Genomic DNA, 17400 nt, shown 5'->3' with positions numbered 1-17400 from the left:
AGATCATAAATCACTAGCTTTTTACTACCTTTTCTTTTTATTTTAAGAAAACTTTCTCATGAAATTCATTTTTTTTCTTGTTGCAGGATAAGAGATTAAGATCTTCGAAGATCTGTGGAATTTGAAGAATTTGTTGCATTCTTCCCTCAAGGTGAATTTTTTTAAGTCTATTTTTAATTATACTCAAAAAAGTTAATATGTTATTCTTTTGTAATATTTCTTTGCATAGATACATATGTATATCTCTTCTCGTAACCGGTGTTCTTGTTACAGTAAGCGCTGCAATATTCTTCTCAGAGATTTCCTTTAAAAGATGCAAAAGGTGTTGCCTATCTACATAGAAAGCTTACCCTCTTCCACACCATTACCGGTGGATGCAGGAGGTACATATATCTACCCAGCCAGTTGTGAGTTTTTTCAGCTTTTTCCAGATAAAGGACTTTCTTTGAAAGAATCTATCTTCCTTAGCCGGATTCTCTAGGGCGGAGCAATCCTATGGTTAGGAACATGACACATCAATCCTCTGTACCGATGGGACCTCTTATCTCGACCTTAGGGACCTATTTGCAATTAAATTAGGGACCTAATTAAAAGAAATCAAAGGCTTTAGAGCCGTAATATAATTAATGATAAGTACAGGGACCATTATGAAATTTCGTAACCAGATTTCTTCAGCAAACAGGCCTCTGGGCCATTTCTCTTTTTATTTGGGCTGAAAAGCCTCCCAGCCAACCCAAACCCAACTCCAAAGGGGTGGGTCAGTCAACCATTCTGACCCTAAAATAATCCAACAAACAGATGGGCTTTAACCTCCATCCAAACCCAAAAACCTCAACAAAAAAAAAACCAAACCCACTCAAAAAAACCCAACCGAATATTATTACCCAAAACCTAAACCATACTACCAAAACCCAACAAGAAAAATAAATCAACTAAAATTATTAAGCCACAATTATAACCTAAAATCCAGAATTAATCTACCTAAAGACTACTTAAAAATATAAAAGGATGATTAAAATTTAAAAAGGCGACATTGGTTCAACTGAAAATGCGTTTGGGCCATAGTGAAATTAATTAAAACTTGGAGGGCAAAAATGTAATTTTTGGAAAAGAACATGCAGCCTGTACGAATAAGCTTACTTCTTCCTGCGAATTCTTCTGCAACTCTGCTTTCTCAACCCAGACACATTTATGCGAAGGAAACTCAAACAACAGCCAACAATTTGTCAACTAAATCAACACAGAGGCCTCAACCCATTTTCTCAACAAAATTTCATAACAAAAGGTTCCATTCGAGGGATTCAAAGCTAGATATTCTTTTTTTATAAATATTCTTTTAGATAATTTAAATTTTTATAATGATCATAAACCTAAAACTATATATTCACATTTAATTAAGTAGAAAAGATCTAGCAATCTATTTTTTTTCATCAATAAATATTTAGCTTCCAATAATATTGGTAATTCTGTCAGTGTAATAATTAATTCTTTTTTTACACTAAATTACTTCAAAATTAAGGGAAGAGATGATGAGCAATTTAAATACTAATTAATGATATAGTGATGAAAGGAAGTAATTTATGGAATATGTAAGATTTTAATAATTGTAATTTAAAAAAGGCTTTACTATAGTTATATGTAATAATTTGATAGAAAGCAGATATCATTAACATAAGATTAGTTATTTTTTAAAAATTATTTTAGATATCATTAAGATAAGATTAGTCATTTTTTAAAATTATTTTAAAATTAGGGATAATTTTTAAACATATATTATAATATTCAATATGGGTAAAAGCCAAATTACCTATAACCCGTTAATTCTCATCAATTAAGCATATCACATAAGAGTGAGAAACACTCTAATTAACTACTTTCATATATATATATATATATATATTCCTATATACGTGGGCCACTCCTTATTTTTTAAATTCAAAAGACACGAAAGGATATGTAACAATTTAAAAAATTCAAAATTCTATAAAAAAAAAAAGGAATGAGGAGTTATAAGAATTCCGATTTAATCATCCTAAAACCTTTCCCTGCAATACATATAGATATAGATTCGCTTAGTAGTTCAAGCTATCTTTTTTCTTTTGTTAGGGTTAATTACAACTAATTTTATTGATTACTTTCTTAGTTGAATCTACGATCCAGTCAAATAGTTTCTTTTCTTCATTTTTCAGACTCGGTGCTAGGGAAAAAGTTCACCTGCAAAAAGAATATTAAGAAACTGAAGTTGGATTTCATGTGTTTTGAAGTTATTTTTTATTTTCTCTAAATATTAGATCTTATTTTTACTGCTCTATTGTAGTTTTACTACTAAGCCTCGTATTTTGATTATGAATTATGTCTAAACAAGTTGGATATAATATCAATGAACTTCCTTTCAGCATGTTCTTGGCCATTTTGGATAGGGAAAATCATACAAAACGTTCCTCACATTTTACAAAATAATTTTTTTTGTCCTTCACTTTTAAAAATGTAATTTTATATCCCTTACAAATTCACATTTGTCAAATTTGGTTCCCACTTAGGTTTTCGACTAGTTTTTGGTCGAAATTCACCACGTGCCTTGCATGTGATTATATTTTAAGGGCAAAATTGTCAAATCAAATTTTATATAATTCAATTCATAATCCCTCACATTTCATAAAATAAATTTTGTCGTCCCTTACATTTCACAAAATGAATTTTTTCAACCTTCACATTATTCAAAACGATTTTTTTCATCTTTTATTGATCATGTGTGTGAATAATTTTTTTTTAAATCCATGTATATATCTATTTGATTTCACTTTAACAGTACGAATAACATGTGAAATCAAATAGAGATATATTACATACTATTCGTAGTGCTCAAGTGAAATCAAATAGATATATACATGGGTTTAAAAAAATTGTTAGTTTTTCACTTATATTCATTTTCTTTTACTCGAAATTTGAAAATAAAGAGCACATTTAATCCTAAATATTATCGAGTGTTTATATCGAATTAAATTTGGATAGAAAAAGTAAACAAAAGAAAAGTATGACAAAAAGAAATAAGTGATTGGCACTTTCAAATTTTAAGACAATCACAAAGCAAATAATTCAACTGTTGGTCTTAAAAGTGTCGAATAGAAATTTCAGATTTAAACTAAAATTTGTCAGCACAATTATAGCATTCGAATTAGGACCCATTAATTAGATTACCTTATTATACAATTCAATAAATAAATTATTACCAAATGAGAAAGGTCACAAATATTGAATAGGTTCAAATGATGAAATCATATAAATATATACATGGGTTCCAAACAAAATTATTAGTTTTAAACCCCTATATATATCTATTGAATAACATGTGTATAACTACGATTAGCATGTTTAGATGAAATCCAATAGAGATAAATTACATGTTATTCATACTGTTCAGGTAAAATCAAATGGACATATACGTGGGTTTATAGAAAAAAAGCTATTCGTACACATGATCAATGAGGGATGAAAAAATTCATTTTGAAAAATGTGAGGGATGGAAAAATTTATTTTTTGAAATGTGAGGAACGAAATAATTCATTTTGTAAAATGTTAGGAACAAAAAAATTTATTTTGTGAAATGTGAGCGACTATGAATCAGATTATCTAAAAATTTGATTTAACAATTTTGCCCTTAAAAAATGATCACATGCAAGTCACGTGGTGGATTCCGGCAAAAAACTAGTCGAAAATCTAGGTAGGGATCAAATTTGGTCAATATGAATTTGTAATGGATGTAAAATTATACTTTTAAAAGTGAGGGATGGAAAAAGTCGTCTTGTAAAATGTGAGGGACGTTTTGAACGATTTTCCCTTGTGGATATATCAACTCAGGAATCTTACAGGTTGAATTTCCCTCACCCCACAGCTTCTAAATCTCCTTCTTTCAGTGTATATGGGTGGAAAGTTCCGTTCGCCTCCTTAATTTGGAGGATCCAATGCTTTTGGGGCTGATTCTTGTGATTTTGGACCTATATTGTTGAAATTTGGTGATTAGGATATTTGGGGATTGGTTTTGATTAATTCTTCGGTGAGTTTTGGTTAATTTTTTTAGTGAATTTTATCAATTCTGGGACCTTTTCTTTTTATGGTTTAGGGCTAATTCTGGTGAAATCCATTCCATTGTTCATGTATTATTTGGAGATCTTGTTAATTATTCGGTGAATTGCATTAATATTAATGCTTAGTTTGGAGAAATTTTCAATAAATTGGTGATATTAATAAAAGGTGGATATAATGAGCGATAGTAGTACTGATGTGTTATGTTTATTGTGGTAATTTAGTGATAAGTATTCAGTTAAGAGAGATTTTCCTTGAGGAAGGTAAGAAAAAGCGAAGAATGTTAATTTGGGAGGAATAGAAGAAAAAAATTTTAAACAAGAGCAAAATGTTTTATGCAATAAAAAATGTTTATGTTTAATTATTCTTAAAACAATATCATGCATCAAACATATTTTTGTTTCATTCATAACAATAAAAAAAAAATTAGATCAAGTGTTTCATTATATTTATGTTAAAGAACACAAATGGAAAAATATGAACATTACCAAGCAACCTGACAGTGTATACACTATCAGCGTTGGATGATTGACAGCTATGCAAAATTTGAATTTGAAATTCAACTTTTGCACACATGTTATGAATCCAACGATGATAGTATATACACCGTCAGTGTAGGAAAGATTTACTCTTAATTTAAATGGTTTCAATATTTCTAGGTGAAAAGATGTTTGCCCAGGAGTGAGAAGTCTTAGCTACTAGATTCTGAGCTCAGGCTAGAATTGGGAAATGAATTATCATTTTGCTTAAAAACTTTAAATAACCTTTTATGTTTCTGTATTCGTACAAGAAATGGTTTTGTTTGTATTTTCAAGTCATGTTTTTACTCAACTAACCTGTTTGGTATGATTCCTTTCTGGGTTAATTGAAGTGGATCATGATAAAGCTTGAAGAATTAGTGATGGTAATTCTGTTAGAAGCTTTAAGATTCGTTTAATCCACTCAAAATGCGTTCAAATTGAATAGCAAGAGGTAACATTTTTAGATTAAAATTGATTTGATTATTTAATCTGAGATATATAATTTTGTCAAAATACACAGTGAAAGCAGATTTTTCCTTCCTTTCAGATTTTTTTTTTGTTCTCTCACATTTAGCTAAATGCGAAAAATCTTCATTGTGTAGTTCATTTCTTTTTTTTCACATTTCCTGAATTCCCTGTCTCACACTTGCCAATCATTTTCTTGATATTCAAGGCATACAATGATGCATACAATTTGCTGGAGACAGATACAATGGCTAAATGGTAATTATCATCTTAAACATGTTATCTTGTTTATAGTAGAGGTAGCTTCATCTTAGAGCACCAAATTGGCCTCTCTCAAGGACATGCTCTTTGTGCGGATGATGTTGAGTTAATCTGAAGTTCATCAAGTTCATTGCTGTTCGCTACGTAATGCATGCATAAGTTTACTTTTCATTACAACTGTGTGTGTTGGTCTATTTTAGTAAACTATTTAATGTAGATGACACGAGTTAGAATTATGACCACTCAATATCTTGTTTTTTGTGTTAATGCAACTATATTGACAATTAACAATTTGCTGCTTTCTAAATAATTACATGACAATTTGTTTGGATAGAGTATCTAGTCATAGTGGTTTGTGTTAATAAATTCTCATTTGATGGGATTATCATTGATGAGGATATGTTTGACTGCCATCAGTAGATTTTAATAATTTTCTTTTGATTAAAATCTGAATTCATTTCCCTTCCCCTTTCTTCTGGTTTTGTTAGCTAGATTCTTTATGAATTTTTAGAAGAATATGAGGTTATTAAATTATATAGTGTTAATAAATTTTAACTGCTCCTTTTCTTCCCTGGGATTTTGTTTATGGTTCTCCATAATTTCTTTCTACATTTATGTTTCCTAATTTTTAACCTTTCAATTCCCCAGATTAGAGAAACTTGCACAATGTTCTCTGAAAGTTTATTTTCTTCTTGTATGTGACTTGATCAGAACTAAAAATTACAAGGGAGGTTTAATCTTTCATTGAAGGAGTATTGTTGATTGCATTATTGATATGGGAGTATTTTGTGTTCACTTCTGGCAGAAGAAGTTATTTGAGAATTTGGGGTGTCAATAAAGCACTACAAACAAGAGTACAGTTAGCCGTTCGAAATAGCTACTAGAGTACTTTTGGATCAATGTGCCTTTTATTGTATGTCTTATTTCCTCCAGACATGATTGAAATTTACATTACTAATGTGCTTTTGAATCAACGTAACTTTTATTGTGTCTTATTTCCTCGGGACAGGATTGAGATTTACATCCATAAAGCCAAATTCAATGTAACTTGTATGTTATTTAGTAAGTTTTGATTTATGCCTACAATGGTGTTTTGTTTGCATGAGTAAGATGTTTGGTGTGCTACATGCATAGGTCTCTGAGTTTTAGCTTGTATTATATTTTAAGGACCTAAGCATGTTGAAAGTTTTGCTGTTTCATTGGTGCACGAAGACTGCACTATTTAGGAAGTGACAAGTATTTGACTAATTAAGTGGATGAAATGGTTTAAACAATGTCTTTTTCTAGAAGGTGAGACATAATCAAATTATTCACCATAGAAGTTGTCATTTTCTTTTTACTACAGTGTTCATTGTAAGTTTTATTTGCCTTTCTTCTTTTCTCAAATTCTAATAAGAATTTATATACTTGTAAATATCATAATTAGGGGTACAGAAATTTGGTTGATTAATATATTGTCCTTTTCTGGGAGCACAAGTGAGATTTCAAAATATGGTTTAAAGCAATTCTAGGATTTTAAAGTTCTATAACTTCAAACATGAGATACAATTTTTCTAGGGATAATTTCAGAAATCTCCCTTGAGGTTTCTGACTATTTCACTAGCATTCCTCCAGGTTTTGGAAATTACACCAATCAACATTGAGATTTATTATATTGTAACATTTAGATCCAACCACTAATTAAAAAGCGATATTAGAAGAAAGAAGATAAAATGATTCCACAATTGTCTCTCAGCTACTAAATTGTTTAGTTACTTTAATACTTGCCCAAACGTTAAAGAAAATACTAGAATTTGTTATTTATCATCAGGGATTAAATCATATATAGTATCAAAAATAGTATATTGTTTTATATATTTCACTTGATGTAAAATTCAAATTGCTATTTTTAGTTACAAAATTATTATCAAACATGATCAACAACAAATAATCAAAAAATCTGTAAGCAATATATTATAAAGAGCAAACTTTCATACCATAAAAATCTGAACAACTAACCTTAATATATTAACAAAAATATTTATGATGTTAAACTTTCTGTAATATTGTGATTACAAATTTTTGATTATTTGTTACTGATCATAGTTGATAATGGATATATAATTGAAAAGAGTAATTTGGAACTTGTATTAATTGAAAAATATAAAATGATATACTGGTTTTTGATGTTATATGTGATTTGATCTCCAATGATAAACATCAAATTTTATTATTTTTCTTTAATGTGTGCGTTGGTATTAAATAATGTAGTAAATGAGGGGTAATGATTGTGACAGCTCCACCTTTCCCTAAGGCGAACCAAAGGGGTTAGCGGACTGCCTGCCCAACTCTCGCCAGGACTAACGGTGCAGTTCAGGTCGGTCTATCGCTTTCCGGAACTTACAAACGCGCGTAAACAAGTCAAAATGTCAAAATAAAAGAAATAAAAAAAATGAAATCTGGAGTCGGCCATGAATAGTAACCGACCCATCAGAACCCAACTAAATATCAAGCAAACATTCACATCTTGAAACTTAGCATTTACAAGCCAAAATGGCATACAAAAGTATTCAAAAGTGGATACATGTCTGGTTTGCAAAATCAAAAGAGAAACGGTCCCAAAAGTACATTTAGGGTTTTAATAAATGAGCTATACAAAAGATATGTCCAACTAACTCATTTCGGCAACCAATTATCAATTGCAGTCCAAAAGGATTTATTTTCCTGTAAGGAAAACAAAAGGAACAGAGTGAGCTAATTGCCCAGTGAGATAGTACCACTCAAACAACCAAGTTCATATAAGCGTCAAGTTTTTCAATCCAATTCATCAAAAGTAAATAAAGACACACATCAATAATGATGATAAAAGGATACAGGCGACTCTCAAGAGCCCTTTTCCTCGTTTGCATTCTTGATCGGATCTCATTGACTCTCCGTCAATGTTTACAAGTAACCAACCGTAGATTTTACTTTACTTCCATTCCTTCCACCTAACATCCCCCTACCGGGCCCGAACTCCAAACACTTGCACTTTGGTATTACTCGAGTATACCGGAATCGAGAGTCTCTCATACTACAAGATTCCATATAACAGTCCCCAAGGTTCATTAATTGGCACGACCAAGCTCTCGCCGGCTCGATTCAATCAACTACCAATGGGGTTGAGTTCAATGATAACAATTGTAGTCGTTGGATACTCGTCCAATCGACACCAAGTCAAGTACTTTCAATTCATGTAACATTCCAATAACATGATAAACAATAAGTGAGAGTGATAAAGTACGCTCTCATTTCAATCAATTAACATTCAACTCATCAAGTTCAAGTATCAAAGCTATATAGTAACACACAAGTGAGTAGTACACTCACCAAGTTCGAAAGTGATATTTCATGCACTTCCGTCAAAGGAACTTCATGAACCACCGTCACGCCCTAAAACACGCAAACAAGTACAATGAGACTCGATAACGAGTTATAAACCAATGCCAAATACGACCCCAATAGGGTTCCATAAGCATAAACAAGCATTAGGGGAAACCAGAAAATCCGGAATTGGAATTAGCTTTAGCCCTGAAAAAAAAACAGTTTTTAACCTCATTTTGCGGTAATGGCACCAAAAGCACTACGATTATCGGATGAAGGTGCAAGACCCACCGTTTCGAAACTAAGAGATAGGGTTACAATATTGCAGAAGGTCACTCAATCCAGTTTCGAGTGTAACCAAGTCAAAAATGCAAGAAACTACACCAGAACCGGAAAAACAGATTCACAAATCGCATTCTGGTGTAAATATCATAAATTAGCCTACCTAAGTCCAAATCCAGAAATTCCAAAATCAGCTGAAAACTAAGAAATAGGGCTATATTTCATCAGAAGACCTCAACAACCAATTCGGAAGCATTCCTAACCAAAATAATCAATTACAGAAGCAATTCTCAAATTCGGGTAAAACCAAGACAGTAAGGGTAATTTCGACTTTTCTCAAGTTACGCTACTCCGATTGGCCTGAAATTTTGTAGGCACCTCTAAAATATCATTCCCTACAGCTTTTATGTTTTAAACCAAGGCCAATTCAGCCTCTAATTATGAGCTACAAAACCGGGCAGAATGTAATTTCATAAACCCTAACTTTCCAAAATTTCTTCCAAAACAGAAATTGCTTGCAATTATCCACTTTTTTCACCTCCTAGATCCCTTACATACCACTTCCAATCATCATACATAACCACACAATCATATTCATATTAAAACAGAAAAATCCTCAATAATTACAAAACTTCATCAATTAAACCAAAATCACAATATAATCCATAAAGTTGCATCTTATTCCACCACTAAGCATAAATTAAGCATCATTAGAGGGTGTTGATCTTGATCCCTATCTTTTGATGTTTACAAAACAAATGGATGTTACTAATGTCTCTTAAAAGATCTATTCAGTTATGAAGCAAATTAGTTCCAAAGATCAAGTACAATTGAAAGATGACAAAGTATGCTGAAGCTGTCGGACGCTCAAGAAGTCAGGATCGGACGTCCGATAATCATTGCACAACTTCGGACGCATGCTTTGGACGTCCGATAGGATCCTTCGAAGTCGACGAAACTATCGGACGCTGAATATGTCTCTACCGGACGTCCGATAGAAACAAGATAATTTCTCAAATCTGTTTGTTTGCTGTCGGACGCACAAAGAGCTTGCACCGGACATCCGAAAGAATTGAAGAAAATCTCTGAAACTCACTGCCTGCTGTCGGACGCATAAAACAGGGCTATCGGACGTCCGACACTCCAACGGCTAGTTGACTTTTCAGCTACTTTCTATCCGTTGGAAACTTTAATGAGGCTCTTTTTTGGTCCTATATAAATAGTGATTGGTCAGATATTTCAAACAACTTTGGCATACTGAAGATACAAAAGATCTAGAGAGATTTTAGTGAGAAAATACTCTTCAAAGAAGATTTGTAGTCTTAGTGGTGTGAGATTCATTGTAAGCTTTTCATTTGTGAGTGAATACTTCATGAGTGTAACTCTGTGAGGGTTGTCCTAAGGGATAGTAAAACGTCCTAACTTGACCGAGGGAGTTCGGGGCAAGGAGGAGGTGAACCTTCCTTTGTACACAAGGGTGATTGTAATTCATCAATTTAAAGTAGTTTGTTTGAAACTCAAGAGGAGTTGGGTAGTTAATTGGTTTGCAATTCTTTCCTTTTACTTATTGTTACATTTATGATCTTTAAATTGTTTATCTCTTCTACTCACAAGCACTTGTGCTTTTTTTATCAACTGCTCCATTGTGTGGTCGCCTAGAAAAGGGTTGTTTTCGGACCTTACAATTGGTATCAGAGGTTGGACTCCTAGAGATTAAGCTCAATCGGCTTTGGAGTAAAGATGACAACCAACAATGTTATGTTTTTTGAAGGATATTCTGTCATTAGACCACCTATGTTTAATGGGTCAAATTATGTGAGTTGGAAAGAAAGAATGATTATCTTTTTGCAGTCTATTGATATTGAATTGTGGTTTATTATTAGTGAAGGTCCATATGATACCTCTCTTATAGATGAAAATACTCACAGATCTAGACAAAAAATGAGAAGTGAACTGACTGCTGCGGATAGAATTCATCTCACCTTAAATGCAAAAGTCATGAATGTGTTATATTGTGCCTTAGATTCAAATGAATCTGCTAGAGTCAAAGGCTGCAAGTCAGCCAAGGAAATTTGGGATAAATTGAGAGAATTTCATGAGGGTAGTGAGAATGTTAGAGAACAAAAGAAGTCTATTCTGGTTACCAAGTATGAATCGTTCAAGATGGAACCTCATGAAAACATAGATGAGATGTACTGTAGATTCAACGACCTCATTAAGGACTTAGAGGTGCTGGAAAAAGAATATTCTCTAGGTGAGAAAAATAGAAAAATCCTGAATGCCTTGTCCAATGATTGGAAAAATAAAGTGACTGCTATTGAGGAGGCTAGAGATTTGAATACTATGCCTATTGAATCTCTTATTAATTCTCTTACCTCTTATGAGTTGAAACTTAAGTCTAAGGTGCAAGAGGAAGAGGATGCGAAAGTAAGAAGGAGCATTGCTTTAAAGGCATCTCAAGATGAAGATGATTCTGCCTCCCTAGATGAAGAAGATGTGGAAGTTGATGACAGTGATCTTGCTCTCATCACAAGAAGTTTCAAGAGAATTCTCAACAAAAAGAGATTTAGAAGAGGAAGATCTAGCAATTCAGATTCTAATCAATTCAACAATGCAAGAAATAAAGGAAGATATGAGACCAACAAAAAGCAAGATGACAAGTGCTTTGAATACGGTCAACTTGGACATTATGCAAATGAGTGTCCAATGAAGAAGAGAAAAGGTGAAAGAAAACCCAGATTCAATAATTTCCAGTTCACATGGAATGAATGCAACTCCGATGATGAAATTGAAGAGGAAGAAGAATCTGCCCAATTGGCTTTCATGGCCATTGGAGACGATGAAGTAACAACTTGTAACTCTCAATTTGAAAGTGATGATGAAAGTGATGATGATCTTGAATTTTTCATTATAAAATTGCATGATAATTTGAAAGAATCTTATGCTAGAAACAAGGAGTTAAAACAAAAAATTAGTTTTTTGCTTCGAGATAATGCAAATCTTTTTCAACAAAATAAAAAGTTGAATGCTGAAAATGATTTATTCAAAAAGAGTGAGACTGCTTTACACTTTGAGCTTGATAGAAAAATAAAACTTTGTGAATTGTTCAAAAAGGAACAAGGTGATTTGAAAAGAAGAATGGATGATTTAAATGAGTTGCTCCAATATAAAAAATAAGACTGTTTTCAAAGTAATAAATCAAAACCTCATTTTGGCACTCATCAAATAAGACTGAATCAATATGCAAATGAGTTTGCTATCCATAGGAAAAGGCAAGTCGGATTTATTAAACCCGTTCATGTGAATAACTCTTTGGTTATGTGTAATTTTTGTTGTCAAAAAGGTCACATGAAAAGTGATTGTTATGTGAGGAAAAACATGAGAAGAGGCATGAAATGCATTTGGATAGTTAGACATGATGCTAATTTTAACAAGTAGGAGGTTTTGTCTAATCATTGCAGTGATTCTTGTTCATAATATTTGTTCTTTTGATACTTTGATCTGAGTTTTCGCTGATATCTTTGAATACTACTGAATCTATATGATGCCAAAAAGAGAGATAAAAGAATAATGCTGATCTCATGATGATTTGCTGTGATTGCTGTCATTTCTCTATTTTTTCTTGGAATATTGAATTCTCTGTTATTGTTGCTGGACTATAGTAGTTAATTTTTACTCTTATGATGACAAAAAGGGGGAGAAATGGATGCAATGTGTAAGGGAGAGTTATTCTGAGATTATGAGTTTGGCTTTTAAAAGTTTTGGTTGCAATGATTGAGGGGGGAGCTTATACTTATTTTTGTTTCTTTCCATCCATTGTTTTGTCATCATCAAAAAGGGGGAGATTGTTGATCTTGATCCCTATCTTTTGATGTTTACAAAACAAATGGATGTTACTAATGTCTCTTAAAAGATCTATTCAGTTATGAAGCAAATTAGTTCCAAAGATCAAGTACAATTAAAAGATGACAAAGTATGCTGAAGCTGTCGGACGCTCAAGAAGTCAGAATCGGATGTCCGATAATCATTACATAACTTCGGACGCATGTTTCGGACGTCCGATAGGATCCTTCGAAGTCGACGAAACTATCGGACGCTGAATATGTCTCTACCGGACGTCCGATAGAAACAAGATAATTTCTCAAATCTGTTTGTTTGCTGTCGGACGCACAAAGAGCTTGCACCGGACGTCCGAAAGAATTGAAGAAAATCTCTGAAACTCATTGCCTGCTGTCGGACGCATAAAACAGGGCTATCGGACGTCCGACACTCCAACGGCTAGTTGACTCTTCAGCTACTTTCTATCCGTTGGAAGCTTTAATGAGGCTCTTTCTTGGTCCTATATAAATAGTGATTGGTCAGATATTTCAAACAACTTTGGCACACTGAAGATACAAAAGATCTAGAGAGATTTTAGTGAGAAAATACTCTTCAAAGAAGATTTGTAGTCTTAATGGTGTGAGGTTCATTGTAAGTTTTTCATTTGTGAGTAAATATTTCATGAGTGTAACTCTGTGAGGGTTGTCCTGAGGGATAGTAAAACGTCCTGGCTTGACCGAGGGAGTTCGGGGTAAGGAGGAGGTGAACCTTCCTTTGTACACAAGAGTGATTGTAATTCATCAATTTGAAATAGCTTGTTTGAAGCTCAAGAGGAGTTGGGTAGTTAATTGGTTTGCAATTCTTTCCTTTTACTTATTGTTACATTTATGATCTTTAAATTGTTTATCTCTTCTACTCACAAGCACTTGTGCTTTCTTATCAACTGCTCCATTGTGTGGTCGCCTAGAAAAGGGTTGTTTTCGGACCTTACAGAGGGAGGAGAGGGGTTCTTCACAACTCACCTTAGAAACAAGAGAGAGAGAGCAACTAGTCCTCTTAACTTTCCAAATAACTCCACACAACACCCCACTATCACTCCCTTAAGTGATTTTATGGAGCAAAAACAAGATTGGATGGTTGAGTGAGTTGATTGAAGCAAGATTGAAGCCAAAAACTTGAAAAGTTTTCTTTCTTTTGTTGCTTGAAGAGCTCGGCCAAGATGAAGGAAAAAATGGTGAATTTTTGTTATTTTTTTGATTTATTTGGTCAATTGGTAAGACATGGAATAGTGGTCATACAAGTCATCCAACCATATGATGACACTTGTCACTTATTTAATGCAAATCTATCACTTTGTTTCCTCTCACACCAATCCAAATTGCAACCTCTACTTATCTCTTAACACCCGATAAATTAATTTCAGTATCCAAAATTTAACCTAGTTGGCCGAATTTTTTCGAACTTTTCGCACTAGTGGGTCCCACGTCAGGTATACGCGCTTAATGTCTCAAAAACTATTTGATACTAGAAAAATCATCTAAAAACTATATCTGCTCATAAAAATTATCTAGAAAATTTTCCGGATACAGAAAGTGCAGAAAACAAGCCATTGAATATAATAAAACCCTAAAACGGAAAAATTACGGGCTCTCACAATGATGAAATTATATTATTTTTTCTTTCTTAATATCACTTTTTAATTATTAATTTGACATAATTGTTACATGATAATTAACCTTAAGAGACGTTAGTGTAATTTTTAAAATCTGAAGAGAAGTCAGTAAATAGTTAAAAATTTTAAGGGATGTTTATGAAATTATCCCATTTTGCTACCCAAAATTTCACTCGGCCAAAAAAGTAGTTGTGTTTCCAGAGCCTCATTTTGTACTGTGAATCTTTCTACGAACAAACATAAAATTGTATCCTGCATTGCCTATTGATATAATTTTGTGCACCATAATTTTGTAGAACTTGTTAGTTTAGTTGCAAGAAAAATTGTCACGCCCCTAACTCGTACGTGTCAGTTACGTGACATCCGCCATATCCTCAAGTCCCGCTCAAGAATACAAGGCCACATTGAACTAGAATAAAACTTAGAAAGTACTAAATAGAATAATTAATTATGGTGCGGTACAAATCTCGAATAGGAGGTAGTCTACGAGTATTCAATAAATTCGTACATTTATTTTTTAGACGAAACAACGTAAAAAACATTAAATAAGACTAATAACCAAAAGCAGCTAGACTGCTAATTTCTATCTACTTAGCGCTAATAAAAATCATCCTCACGGTTTTCAACATAAACCAATTCATACTCTTCAAAATCTGCAAAAGTGGTAAAAATGGGTTGAGCAATAAATCGCATAATAGGTAGCGTCTACCCTTTTGTTGGATCATGCAACCATAGGTTACATGTACATAAAATATATATATATATATATATCAAATTATTTGCACACAATTCACATGCATAATTATTGAAAATTCATTATTCGTAAGACAGTCAATAATAATGAGTGATACAGCAACTTGTAGACATCCTATACATAATCGTACATGAAAGCCATATAGTCATAAATCATTTCATAGCAGCTCATAACAAGTACATGCAATGTCCAACTTCTGAGTACTCAGTCTAAAAATTAAATCCCTTCTAGGTGGGTGACCAATGGGTTACATGACTACCGATTGGTCTCATTACATAAATTGGTCAATCGGCCGGACTTTATACCAAATTACTATGACATTCAATCGGTAGGATTCTATACCGAACTATCATGATTGTCAATCGATCGGGCTCTATACCGAACTCCCATGGCTTTGTCAATTGGCCGGATTCTATACCAGACTACCATGATCATTAGATAGGACTATAGCCCCTATCGTCTGTTCCATGACTATTTTGAACTTTACTTGACATAAATTCATTTCACACGTCAAATGTATAGTTTTTTTATTCCACAAAAGATGCCACTTATTTTGTATATAATAACATTCCAAAATGCTTCAAATAATTCACATGGCCATCTTTATATACCAAAAATAGAACTTGCATAAATATTCAAATAAATTATTTAATCAAGTAAATTTCAAATTGACACATCAAAATAGGATTATCAATAAAAATTTCACTTAGAACTTTTGAAATCTCAGAAAAGTAAGTACCACCTAGCTCAAACTACTTAATTGAAAGGATTCTTAACATGTCCTCGAACTCCTTTCAAACCTATAACCAGTGACATATGTATACCTTGATTACTTAGTAAGTCCAACTCTTAAGGTGCTTATTCCTATATTAAATAACCCAAGGAAGCATGTCTGAACCTTTTATAAAAAGTATTTAATAAGTTTCCTAAAACAGAAAGTTTTCCTTTGTAGAAAGATTCCTAATTTAGAAGGTTCTCCCTTTTTAGAAGAGGCCATAATTTGGTATCCATAAATAAGTGCTATTTATTTATTTATTCATTTATTTATTTAATTTACTCATTTATTTATTTATTGTAGAAATGGCCAGCATTATTTAAAGTCAATTTAAATATATGTTTGGACCTAGAGCTGTGTCCAACCATAAAAATATATTTCTTTTTGTTCAAATAGAACTTAAAAGAAAATCTTGAATCTTTAGTATTGTTATTGGGTCTATTTGTCAAAACTTAAATTATTATAATTAAATTTGGGTTTTCAAAACTTCCTTAAGAATTAATGTGTGCAACGAGTTCAACCCTAAGATTCCATGATCAAAAGTGAGGCATGTATAGAAAATACTACACTCTTGTTTTTAAGTTTTATAAGATATGTTCATTATATTTGTTGGGGAAAGTTTAATAAGTCCAACAAAATATCCATTAAACCAATTATCCGGTCAATTATTGATTTTATCCTAACAAAAAGTGATACTAGTTTAACTAAAGCCTAATTCTCTTTTGGCCTAAATCAACCTTTATTAATAATCAACCTTAACCCACAATTTAATGTATAAGCCCATTAATGCAGGATGCCTTGTTTATTTTTTTGTATTTGGATTTAAAATTTTTGGGTTATTAATAGTAGAGGTGGCAATTTGGATTGAAATCCATTTATCCATCCATATAATCCATAATTAAATGGATTTGGATTATCCATTTATAGTATTGGTTTTAAATGGTTGATCAAAGTAAAACCATTAAATTAAATGGATTTATATGGATTATCCATAAAAACCATATATATCCATTTACTTAAAAACCAAATAAAGAAATGAAAAGGAAATAACTAAAACCATATATTTCTTCACGTTATTGAGCAGCGAGTCATAAAGTGAGAGAGTCACCAGACTTAGCCCCGCACACAAACAAAACGGGACCAACTAATTTAACCATATATTAACTGCACAGTCTGCACCCACACATGTATGTGTATTTACCTAATAATAACAATTAAAAAAAAAAAAAAGAAAGTCCCAGTAAATATTTTGCACTACCAGTAATCTTAGCCACCTTTATTAGTTTCTCTTTGGTTTATCTTCATTGTTTATCCTTTCGTGCGGTGGATCATTATTATTATTAATTTTTCTCTTTTTCTACTTTTACACTTGTAATTATCAGATTAAAGACCTTGTCCTTCTCCTCTTCTTGGACTTGGACCAGTT

The sequence above is a fragment of the Coffea arabica genome, chromosome 4e (genome assembly GCF_036785885.1).
Source record: "Coffea arabica cultivar ET-39 chromosome 4e, Coffea Arabica ET-39 HiFi, whole genome shotgun sequence".
NCBI classification, from domain to species: domain Eukaryota; kingdom Viridiplantae; phylum Streptophyta; class Magnoliopsida; order Gentianales; family Rubiaceae; genus Coffea; species Coffea arabica.
Note: the sequence above shows the minus strand (reverse complement) of the source record.